The sequence below is a fragment of the Aotus nancymaae genome, unplaced genomic scaffold (assembly GCF_030222135.1).
Source record: "Aotus nancymaae isolate 86718 unplaced genomic scaffold, 86718_ANA_hifiasm-v0.15.2.pri h1tg000007l, whole genome shotgun sequence".
NCBI lineage: Eukaryota > Metazoa > Chordata > Mammalia > Primates > Aotidae > Aotus > Aotus nancymaae.
Window position 1 is genome coordinate 16,172,582 of NW_026988418.1, and position 12,840 is coordinate 16,185,421.

Below are 12,840 nucleotides of genomic sequence, written 5' to 3' on the forward strand. Positions count from 1 at the left end.
CCTGGGCTCCTGTGATCCTCCTGATTCAGCCTCCTGAGTAGTTGGGACTACAGCTTGGCTAATATTTTTATTTTTATTTTTGTAGAGGTAAGGTCTTGCTCTGTTGCCCAGGCTGGCCTTAAACTCCCGGCCTCATGCAATCTTCCAACCTTGGCCTCCCAAAGCACTGGGATATAGGCATGAGCCACCATGTTCAGCTGAGAAGTCATTCTTATGTCAGAAATAACTCCTGTAACTTATATCCATTTAGAGGTTTGCCAGTATAAAATACCTTACATCTTCATTTGACAGTGGGAGGATCATTATTATTATGGAAAAACTAATTTCTGCTTTTGACCTTTGTAATGGGAAATCACAGCCAATTTAGTACTTCTGTTTTCAAAAACCAATTCAGAGGCTGGGCACAGTGGCTTATGCCTGTAATCCCAGCACTTTGGGAGGCCAAGGCGGGTGGATCATGAGGTCAGAAGTTCAAGACCAGCCTGGCCAAGATAGTGAAACCCCATCTCTACTAAAAATACAAAAAAATTAGCCAGGCACAGTAGCAGGCACCTGTAATCTCAGCTACTTGGGAGGCTGAGGCAGGAGAATTGCTTGAACCCAGGCAGCAGAGGTTGTAGTGAGCTGAGATCGCGCCACTGCACTCCAGCCTGGGGAATAGAGTGAGACTCCATCTCAAAAAAAAAAAAAAGAAAGACAAAAACCAATTCTGAAAATCAGCTGGGAAGGTCTTATCTGTGTAGTTTTGCTTATGCATGGAGTATATTTGTTACTTCAAGTTTTAATTTGAAAGAGATATACCTTTATATCTTTACAGTTTGTAAACTCGTAAGTATGGAATATGATTTGTTCACAGCCATAGAATAGAATGAAAATTTGGCAATAATAATAGCTATCATTTATTGAATGCCTATGTACCAGCTATTTTACATAGATTTTTGTGGGATTTTCTCAAAAACTCTATAAGGTAGCTATTATCATTCCTATTTATATTCAGATAAACTGAGGTTCAGAGAAGTAACTTGCTGAGGGTCATACTGTAAATAAAGAGTGGAGTACTAATTCATGTGCAAATCTGTCCAATATGAAACATATGCTCATCCCACGTGCCACACAGCCTTCCTACACCTATATTAGAGATATCCCTGCTCCTGGATGCCAGATATGGTTTATGCTTTGCTGGGACTTTATATATATAAAATTATCAAGTATAAATGCAAATATTGTGTTCCAAGGAAGAGTAGGATGAAATGAGGCTGTAACTGAGGCATTTTGGAATAATTTAGGAAAGAAGAAGACCTCTACGTTACTTGGTTCTCACAAAGTTCCTCATGCCTGCAGTCTCTTTGAATTTTTCCAACCTGTCACAGGAACCAGAGTAAATTTCATTAAGTATTATATATGTTAAAGTTAAAAGTCCCTTAGAAAGCTACACAACAATTTAAGAGATTATGCCAGTGCTAGCATTTCTTTCTAATCTCAATTTAACGATTATCCTCAGTATATTATTATTTATGTATTTGTTTTGAGATGGAGTCTTGCTCATTTTCCCAGGCTGGAGTGTAGTGGCACACTCTCGGGTCACTGCAACCTCTGCCTCCTGGGTTCAAGTGATTCTCCTGCCTCAGCCTCCCAAGTACCTGGGACTACAGGTGCCCACGACCATGCCTGGCTAATTTTTGTATTTTTAATGGAGACGGGTTTTCACCACGTTGGCCAGGCTGGTCTCGAACTCTTGACCTCAGGTGATCTTCCCAGCTCAGCCTCCCAGAGCGCTGGGATTACAGGTATGAGCCACCACACCCTGTCAGTGTTCAGTATATTAGATTAAAAAAAAGAAAACAAGTCTTGTAAATCAAAAGAAGAAATGCTAAGGCTTTAACTTTGCCAGATTCAGTTACCCTTTTGAAATGTAACTACTGATAGCTAATAATAGTAACTAACATTTATTGAATGCTTATTATTATATGTCATACACTGTAGCAAATGCTTTATATGGATAAGATAATAGGACTGGGTTTTAAAAAGCAAGTCTAACTAAATATTTGTCCTTAGAGTAATGTCTTGGAGAGGCTACATGCTTGAAATGTATTTTCTACCTCTTTTCAGACTGCCTTCAGATGAGGAAACTGAGGATCAGAAACATAACTTGTTGCCCCTAATTGTGTTACCCCAGTGTGATTACCTGTCTTATTCATCAAGAAGGGTTCTGAATTATTTAATCTCTTTATAAAATTATATCCATTGTCAAACAAGATTGATACTACTGAGAAAATACAAAAGAACACGTTGCCAGTTCTTGTCTGAATTTGTAAAAGTTGCTATATACATTTTTCTGTGTGTTTGAAAATATTTATACTGAGAAAAAAGTTATTTGACACTTTTATTTTTCATTTATTACTATTATTATTTTTTTCTTAAGACAGAGTCTCGTTCTGTCACCCCGGCTGGAGTGCAGTGGTGCCATCTCGGCTTACTGCAACCTCTGCCTTCCAGGTTCAAGCAGTTCTCTTGCCTCAGTCTTTGGAGTAGCTGGGGTTACAGGCATGTGCCACCACACCTGGCTAATTTTTTTTTTTTGAGACTGAGTTTCGCTCTGTTGCCCATGCTGGAGTGCAGTGGTGCGATCTCGGCTCACTGCAACTTCTGCCTCCTGGGTTTAAGCAATTCTCCTGCCTTAGCTTCTGGAGTAGCTAGGACTAGGTGCATGCTGTCATGCCCGGCTAGTGTTTTGTATTTTAGTAGAGATGGGGTTTCACTGTGTTGCCCAGGCTAGTTGTGAACTCCTGAGCTCCAGCAATCTGCCTGCCTTGGCCTCCCAAAGTGCTGGGATTACAGGCATGAGCCACCGTGCCCAGCCAATTTTTGTATTTTTTTAGTAGAGATGGAGTTTCACCATGTTGGCCACACTGGTCCTGAACTCCTGACCTCAAGTGATCTACCCGCCTTGGCCTTCTAAAGTGCTGGAATTACAGGCGTGATCCACTGTGCCCGGCCTTGTGAATACTTTGAAAATTGTTAATATCATACTTTGTCACTTTTTTTTTTCTTTGAGATGGAGTTTCACTCTTATTGCCTAGGCTGGAGTGCAATGGCACCATCTCAGCTCACTGCAACCTCTGCCTCCTGGGTTCAAGAAATTCTCCTGTCTCAGCCTCCTGAGTAGCTGAGATTACCGGCATGTGTCACCACGCCTGACTCATTTTTTGTATTTTTCGTAGAGATGGGGTTTCTTCATGTTGGTCAGGCTGGTCTCAAACTCCCAACCTCAGGTGATCCACCTGCGTGGGCCTCCCAAAGTGTTGGGATTACAGGCGTGAGCCATGCGCCTGGCAATATTATACTTTTTTAAATAACATATTGATTCTAGAAAATACTTAACATATACATTTAAAATGTTTTACTTATTTACTCAATTCAAAGAATTAATGATATTGGTAGCAGTCTTCTTTGTGTGTGTTAAAAAATTTTCTTTTTCTTCATTTATTTTTATTTTTTGTAGAGACAGGGTCTTGCCATGTTGCCCAGGCTGGTCTCGAACTCCTGCCCTCAAGGTAGCTTCTTGCCTTGGGCTTCCAAAGTGCTGAGATTACAGGTGTGAACCAACATGCCCCGCCTTTTTTTTTTTTTTTTGAGATGGAATCTCACTCTGTTGCTCAGTCTGGAGTGCAGTGGTATAGTCTTAGTTCACTGCAATCTCTGCCTCCTGGGTTCAAGTCATTCTCCTGGCTCAGCCTCCCGAATATCTGGGACTACAGGTGCCCAACACCACACCCAGCTAATTTTTGTATTTTTAGTAGAGACAGGGTTTCACCATGTTGTCCAGGCTGGTCTCAAACTCCTGACCTCAAATGATCCTCCTGCCTTGGCTTCCCAAAATGTTGGAATTACATGCGTGAACTACTGTGCCTGGCCCTGGCCTGTTTTTTAATTGACATATAATAATCGTAGACTGAGTGTAGTGGCTCACGCCTGTAATCCTAGCGATTTGGGAGGTCAAGGCGGGTGGATCACCTGAGGTTAGGAATTTGAGACCGGCCTGGCCAATATGACAAAACCTCGTCTTTACTAAAAATGCAAAAATTAGCCGGGCATGATGGTGCATGCCTGTAATCCCAGCTACTAGGGAGGCTGAGGCAGGAGGATTGCTTGAACCTGGGAGGTAGAGGATGCAGTGGGCTGAGATCATGTACATATTTATGGGGTATGTAATGATGCTTCAATACATATAATACATAGTGATCAGATTGGGGTAATTAACATATTCATCATCTCAAACATTTCTTTGTATTGGGAATATTCACTATCCTTCTGGCTATTGGAAACTATGAATTATTGTTAACTGTACTCATCCTACAGTGTGTAAAACACCAGAACTGTTTCCTCCTGTCTAGCTGTAATTATGTATTCTGTAATAAATATCTGCCTATCCTCCCCTTCCCTCTACAAGTCCCCAGCCTCTACTAACCTCTGTTCTACTTTTTCTTCTATGAGATCGCTTTTTTTAGCTTTCACATATGAGTGAGAACATGCAGTGTTTAACTTTCTTTTCCTGGGTTGTTTCATTTAACATAAGGTCCTCCAGTTCCATCCATGTTGCTATGAATGACAGGATTTTATTTCTTTTTGATGACTGTATAGTATTCTATTGTATATGTTTACTACATTTTCTTTTGTTGTTTTTGTTTTTGTTTTTGTTTTGTTTTGTTTTTGAGATAGAGTTTTGCTCTTGTTGCCCAGGTTGGAGTGCAATGGTGCGATCTTGGCTCACTGCAACCTCCGCCTCCCAGGTTCAAGTGATTCTTCTGCCTCAGCCTCCCATGTAACTGGGATTACAGGCATGTACCACTATGCCTGGCTAATTTTGTATTTATAGTAGAGACAGGATTTCTCCCTATTGGTAAGGCTGGTCTCGAACTCCTGACCTCAGGTGATCCACCTGCCTTGGCCTCCCAAAGTGCTAGGATTACAGGTGTGAGCCACCATCCCTGGCCCTTGTTTGTTTTTTTGAAACTGAGTTTTGCTCTTGTCACCCAGGGTAGAGTACAGTGGTGCAGTCTTGGCTCACTGCAATCTCTTGTCTCCTGGGTTCAGGTGATCCTCCTGGCCCAGCCTCCCGAGTAGCTGGGACTACAGGCGCCTGCCACCACATCCAACAAGTTTTTGTATTTTTAGTAGAGATGGGGTTTCATCCTGTTGGCCAGACTGGTCTTGAACTCTTCACCTCAGGTGATCCACCAACCTCGGCCTCCCAAAGTGCTGGGATTATAGGCATGAGCCATCTGCCCAGCCCTCCACTATATTTTCTTCTAGTGGTTTTATAGTTTTGGGTCTTACATTTAGGTCTTTGATTCATTTTGAGTTGGTTTTTGTAAAGGTGAACGATGTGGGGGGGTCTAGTTTCATTCTTTTGCCTGTGGATATCCAGCCTTCCCGGCACCATTTATTGAACAGACTGTTCTTTTCCCAGTGAATGTCAGTGATGCCTTTGTGAAAAATCAGTTGATTGTAGATAGTTGAATTAATTTTTGGGTTTTATTTTTCTGTAATTCTGTTTAATCTTATGTGTTTATTTTTATGTTGATACTATGCTGATTTGGTTACTATAGCTTTATAGTGTATTTTGAAGTCTGGTAGTGTGATGCCGCCAGGTTTGTTCCTTTTGCACAGGATTGCTTGGGCTATTCAGGGTCTTTTCTGATTCCATACAAATTTTTTTTTTTTTTTTTTTTAAGACGGAGTTTCGCTCTTGTTACCCAGGCTGGAGTGCAATGGCGCAATCTCGGCTCACTGCAACCTCTGCCTCCTGGGTTCAGGCAATTCTCCTGCCTCAGCCGCCTGAGTAGCTGGGATTACAGGCACGCGCCACCATGCCCAGCTAATTTTTTGTATTTTTAGTGGAGACAGGGTTTCACCGTGTTGACCAGGATGGTCTCGATCTCTTGACCTCGTGATCCACCCGCCTCGGCCTCCCAAAGTGCTGGGATTACAGGTGTGAGCCACCGCGCCTGGCCCCCCATACAAATTTTAAGATTTTTTTTCTATTTCTGTGAAGAATGTCATTGGTATTTTGATAGGAATTGCATTCAATCTGTAGATGGCTTTAAGTAGTAGGTATAAAAGCAATCTTTTATTTGTTTATTTATTATTTTAAGAGACAGGGTCAGGAGGGAGGGGGAAAAAAAAAGGAGACAGGGTCTCGATTTGTTACCCAGGATGGAGTGCTGTGGTATGATCTTGGCTACTTTTAAATTTTTTTGTAGAGATAGTCTCAATGTGTTGCCCAGGCTGGTCTCGAACTGCTGGGCTCGAGCAATCCTCCTGCCTCAGCCACCCAAAGTACTGGGATTACAGTTGTGAACCACCGCACTCAGCCAGTGACAGTCTTAATTAAAATAAATCTGATGCTAGAGTTTTACTTATTGAGGTCTCCTGTCAGGTGATTCTCCTGTCATAATCTTTTCTCATTGTATCTGTGTCTGCATACTAAAAATTTTCCAGGAAATGTGGGCATAAGAGCTAGAAATCAGAGTGAGAATTTTACCATCTAATGATAATGTTTCTGTGTTATACTGTCAATCTAATATAAGTTTATAGATCCTGACATGTTCAGCTTTCTGGTTCGGGATAAAACTGAAAATTTGAAACATTATGAATTGCTTCCTTGACTAGCCAAATAAACTTTCTGGGTGATTGAAAGCTTATAGTGCTAGACTAGCACCCCATTTATTTGTAGATCACATTTTTGGTCACTTCAGCTGTCTCTCCTAAATCAAGAAGAAATAAAAAATGCTTGGGGCACGATCCTTGTATTTATGCATCTGTATTTTACTCCTTGAAAGAAGCCCTTGAGTTGTCAGTTAGAGCATATTGATTCTTTTTTTTTTTTTGAGATGGAGTATTGCTCTGTCATCCAGGCTGGAGTACAGTGGCACTATCTCAGCTGCAACTTCCACCTCCTAGGTTCAGGTGATTCTCCTGCCTTAGCCTCCTGAGTAGCTGGGATTTTACAGGCATGCGCCACCATGCCCGGCTAATTTTTAAAATATTTTTAGTAGAGATGGGTTTTCGCTATGTTGGCCAGCCTGGTCTCAAACTCCAGACCTCAGATGATCCACCCACCTAGGCCTCCCAAAGTGCTGGGATTGTAGACGTGAGGCAATACACCCAGCCAAGATTTTTTTTTAAATAAGAAAAGAGCATAAGATCTAGAAACTGGTCCTGGGTCTGAGTCCTGGTTCCAACATTATTTGCTATTTGACCCTGGACAAGTTACCCTGCAAGTCTAAGATTCCTCATCTGTAAAATGTTGATAATTATAATTCCCTCATAGGGATTATTGTGAAGATTAAATAAGACAATGAACACAACATGAATCTTGCTTTCATGGAGCACATAGTCCAGTGGGAGACGCAATTAGAAAGTAAACATATATAGAATTACAGCTTGTGCCAGGTTCTCTGAGGGAGAAAGAACACTGTTCTCTTAAGAAGAGAAGAGAGGTGCTTTAACTTGGATGGTCAGAGAAAGCTTCTGTAAGGTGGTGATACTAGACTGAGACCTGAATGACAAGCAGGCAAGTCATTAATATAAAGGTGGGCCCCTTGGCACTGCCCAGGAATTCTGGAGTATTTCCCCAGTTAACTATTTAGTGTTCCTAACAGTAGTTTCAGATGTTCTTTGCCCTTCCCAGAGTTTCTACCATTTATCTTAAAGAAAATTGAAGCCATCAGATAAAATTCTCTTAACTCCATGTAAACACAGCTTCCAATTTTTCTGAGTGATCTTTTTTTTTTTTAATAGAGATGGAGTCTCACTATATTGACCAGGTTGGTCTTGAACCCCTAGCCTCAAGCAGTCCTCCTGCCTTGGCCTCCCAAAGTGCTAGGATTACAGGCATGAGCCACCACACCCAGCCTATCTTTTTTTTTTTTTTAATTAAAAGAATTATTTTTTGAGACAAGGTCTCATTCTGTTTCTCAGGCTGGGGTGCCATGGCATGATCATAGCTCATTGCAGCCTTGAACTCCTGGACTCAAGCAATCCTCCCACCTCAGCCTCCTGAGTAGCTGAGACCACAGGCACATGCCACCAACATCTGACTAATTTTTGTTTTTGTTTGTTTTTTTGAGATGGAGTCTTGCTCTGTTAGCCCAGGCTGGAGTGCAATGGTGCGATCTCAGCTCACTGCAACCTCTACCTCCTGGGTTAAAGCAATTCTCCTGCCTCTCAGTCTCCTGAGTAGTTGGCATTACAGGCACCTGCCACCATGCCCGGCTAATTTTTGTATTTTTAGTAGAGATGGGGTTTCACCATGTTGGTCAGGCTGGTCTTGAACTCCTGACCTCGGGTGATCCACCTGCCTTGGCCTCCCAGAGTGCTGGAATTATAGGTGTGAGCCACCATGCCCAGCTCTGACTAATTTTTAAAAATTTGTCTTGCTATGTTGTGCAGGCTGGTCTTGAGCCCCTGGGCTCAAAGCAATCCTCCCACCTCAGCCTCCCAAAGTGTTGGAATTACAGGAATGAACCACCATACCCAGATTTTTTCCCCCCGAGTCAGGATCTTACTCTGTCACCCAAGCTGGAGTGCAATCATAGCACACTATAATCTCAAACTCCTGAGCTCAAGCAAGCCTCCCACCTCAGCCTCCTGAGTAGCTAGGACTACAGGTATAAATCACTATGCCCCACTAATAAAAAATTTTTTTTTTGTCGGGATGGAGTCTTGCAGTGTTTCCCAGGCTGGTCTCAAACTCCTGGCCTCAGGTTATCCTCTCGTCGCATCCTCTCAAAGCACTGGGATTAATAAGCATGACAGCATGACGCAGGTGCCTGGCTTATTATTTCTTTAAGTAGTTTTTCACCCCACTTTCTCCTGTCCTTCAGATATTCCAGTGACACAAATATAGCTTTTCATTTTTGTTTTTTTCCCATTCTGTTCTTGTTATTTAGGCAATTTCTTTTGTTTTCTAGTTCACTGATCTTTTTTCTTTGTTCTCTCCATTTTACTGTTGACCCCAAGCATTACTGTATCTTTCACTTCTAAAATTTCTATTTGGTTATTCTTTATATCTTCTCTTGCCTTGCCGAGACTTTCTATATTCATTTTTTTCAAACGTGTTTGTAATTGTTTACTTTTGAAAATTTAATTGCATTTTTTTGATGGCTTCTTTAAAATCTTTGTCGAAGGGCCGGGCGCGGTGCCTCACGCCTGTAATCCCAGCACTTTGGGAGGCCGAGGAGGGTGGATCACGAGGTCAAGAGATCGACACCATCCTGGTCAACATGGTGAAACTCCGTCTCTACTAAAAATACAAAAAATTAGCTGGGCACAGTGGCGCATGCCTGTAATCCCAGCTACTCAGGCAGCTGAGGCAGGAGAATTGCCTGAACCCAGGAGGCGGAGGTTGCAGTGAGCTGAGATCGCGCCATTACACTCCAGCCTGGGTAACAAGAGCGAAACTCCGTCTTAAAAAAAAAAAAAAAAAAATTTGTCGAATAATTTTAACATTTTTGTTACCTTACTGTTGGCATATATTGATTATCTCTTTTTCGGTTTGAAGTCATACTGGTTCTTAGTATGATTTGTAGTAATTTTTTATTGAAACCAGGACATTTTAGGTGATATGAGATTTTTCTGTGTTAGTTTGAGTCTCTGATGTCACGCCACCAGTGGAAGGTAGGAGCACTGCCTTGTTACTGCCAGATTGGGGTTAATGTTCTTTCTGGTTCCCCACTTGGCTTCTCTTAACACCCAAGGTGCAGGGCTATGCAGAGGTTGGAATTCTGACTCCCCACTAGGACTTTATTGATACTTCCCTAGCTGAGAGGGGTATGGGTATGTCATTTATGCTTCCCAGTTGGCCTCTACTGACACCATGTTGGGAGGAGGTTGGGCAGTTGTAAAGTGCTGACTTTCCACTAAACTTCTATGACAGCACCCCAGCAGGGAAGCAGGTGGAGAACTTCATCACTGCTAGATGAGTATTAAAGTTCAGGCTCTCCAGATGGTATCCACTGACGTCGTGGTAGGGGATAGTTCTCACCACCCAGCAGGAATGAAAGTCCTTGCTCTCTACTCAGACTTCTCTAACACCTCCCTTGTGGGCAGATTGGGGGAAGTAATTACAGCTTGGCAAGGGTAGAAATCTAGACCCCCATTGGAATTTGCTGGCATGGGTGGAGCCACAGTTTTTTCTGTCGTGTTTGGTTGAAGTAGAGCAGTTACTGTCTACTAGCTGTTTCCTGTCTTATTAGTTGCTCCTTTCTTGGTGCTTGGGCTAGAGTGAGCGATTTTGGGGGAGGTTTTTTGTCTTTGCCCATTGGTGTTTTGGGGCTGCTGGCTCCTTCAACTTTTAGATCTGGGATATATGACCAGAAAAAAACCAGGAACTTTACTGCATCGTTCCATGGGTCCCATGGTCCCTAGCTGATGTGCTTTCATCTCTTTACCTCTCAGAGTGATTTAGTCCCAGCTCACCTTCTCAGCCTCATTTCTTCTCTTTCATTTACATGTTTATATCCCCAGAAATGCACCACATTGTACAGTTCTGTTTCTTGTGTTCAAGCAATATAGAACTTGCCATTTCATAACACTGTGATATGTTTTCACATCTTTAAGACTTTGCTTATGTTGTATATTCTTCCTTTAATATACCTAACCTTCTTTCTCTCTCTCTTTTTTTTTTTTTTTTTTTTTTTGAGATGAGAGTCTTGCTCTGTCACCCAGGCTGGAATGCAGTGGTGCGGTCTTGGCTCACTGCAGCCTCCACCCCCCAAGATCAAGTGATTCTCTGCCTCAGCCTCCCGAGTAGCTGATATTACAGGCATGCACCACCACACCTGGCTAATTTTTGTATTTTTAATAGAATGGGGTTTTGCCATGTTGGCCAGGCTGGTCTTGAACTCCTGGCCTCCGGTGATCGTCCACCTCAGCCTCCCAAAGTGCTGGGATTACAGGCATCAGCCACTGAGCCCCTCCTAACCTTCATCTTTGAATTCTTCCAGCATCTTCAAAGGCTTTACTCAAAGAACACCTCTTCTATCAAATCTTTTCCAGATCTCCAGTCATGATGGTTTACTTCCTTTTCTTTGTTTTTTGTGGTATTTTGTACTTGACATTGGTATACCACATATCTCATTTTGTTATGACTGTGTCTCTTTTACTCCCTGGAATTATGAATCCTTTCATTATAGGGACATATTTTTCTTCATATCTACAGCATTTAGAGTACTTGACATATAGTAATTGTTTAATAACTGTTTGCTGAGTGGATCCCGCCATGAAATTTACTCCCCTGAAATAGAGTTCAGGTAATTTGAAAGGCTGTTCTTAAAACAACAGTGTTGAATAGGAATGTAATTTTGGCTGGGTGTGGTGGCTCACGCCTGTAATCCTAGCTCTTTGGGAGGCTGAGGCATGCAGATCACGAAGTCAGGAGTTCAAGACCAGGCTGGCCAATATGGTGAAACCCCATCTCTACTAAAAATACAAAAATTAGCCAGGTGTGGTCGCATGCACCTGTAGACCCAGTTACTTGGGAGGCTGAGGCAGAAGAATTGCTTGACCCCGGGAGACAGAGGTTGTAGTGAGCCAAGATTGCGCCACTGCACCTGCACTATAGCCTGGGCGACAGAGTGAGATTTTGTCTCAAAAAAATTTTTTTTAATTTTAAATTTACTGGTGGCCACATTAAAAAAAATAAAAAGAAACAAGTGAAACTAATTTTAATAATATTTATTTAATCCAGTATATTAAAAAGTGATTATTTCAACCTGTAGTCAATATAAAAAACTGAGATCGTTTACCTTCTTTTGTTGTATTAAGTCTTCACAATCTGGTGTATATGCTTGTAGCTGACCTCACTTTGTACCAGCTGCTTTTCAAGTGCTCTCCAGCTGTGTGTAGCTAGTGACTATGTATTGGGCAGCACAGGTCTAAAATATAATGGAGTTCTTAATACATAATTAGTCATTTTTGTCCACTTAGGCAGGTTTTGCAAAAAGGCTTTTCTTGATTTTAACTATTTAACTATAATTAAGTCTGCAAAATTCATTAGAGAGTAGTGCTCCCTTTTAAAAATACCTTAGTTCTAATTTAAGAGTGGCTGGCTGGCAGCCTAGCTACATCTTGAGTATGGGCCAGCTAAGGTGCTGCTTAGAGTGCCTCTCTTGACTTCAGGCTATTTATTTACCTGTCCCCAATTGCTCATTCACCTCAGACTGTTCTTAGACTACCTTTTATTGGCATGATTGTTACTTCTTTCACAGTTGATGTTGTTAGTTGATATGTGATATTGTTGAGATGTGGCTCTAAAAGTATCATATGCTTGTAACACTGTTGATTGGCAGACAGGTAGATCTCGAAGGCACTTCAAGAAGTTACCTTGTTGACTTCATTTACATTCATCTGCTAGGGAGGGGCTATAATTACTAAGGTGTGTGTGTGTGTGTGTGTGTTTAAGAGACAGGGGCCAGGCGTGGGGGCTCACGCCTGTAATCCTAGCACTTTGGGAGGCTGAGGCAGGTGGATCATGAGGTCAGGAGTTCGAGACCAGCCTGGCCAACATTGTGAAACCCTATCTCTACTAAAAATACAAAAATTAGCCAGGCATGGTGGTGGGCATCTGTAGTCCCAGCTACTCCAGAGGCTAAGGCAGAAGAATTGCTTGAACTAGGGAGGCAGATGCTGTAGTGAGCTAAGTTCACACCACTGCACTCCAGCCTGGATGACAAAGTGAGATTCCATCTCAAAAAAAAAGAGACAGGGTCTAACTTTGTCACTCAGGCTGGAGTGCAGTGGTGCAATCATAACTCACTATAACCATGAACTAATGGG

The 12,840-nt window shown here is 42.1% G+C and overlaps 1 protein-coding gene across 1 annotated transcript in view; it reads left to right on the forward strand.

Moving 5' to 3' along the window:
- ZYG11B (zyg-11 family member B, cell cycle regulator) overlaps positions 1–12,840 on the forward strand; it is a 98,227-nt gene that overhangs the window by 27,221 nt on the left and 58,166 nt on the right. The gene's annotated exons all lie outside the window — the stretch shown is intronic.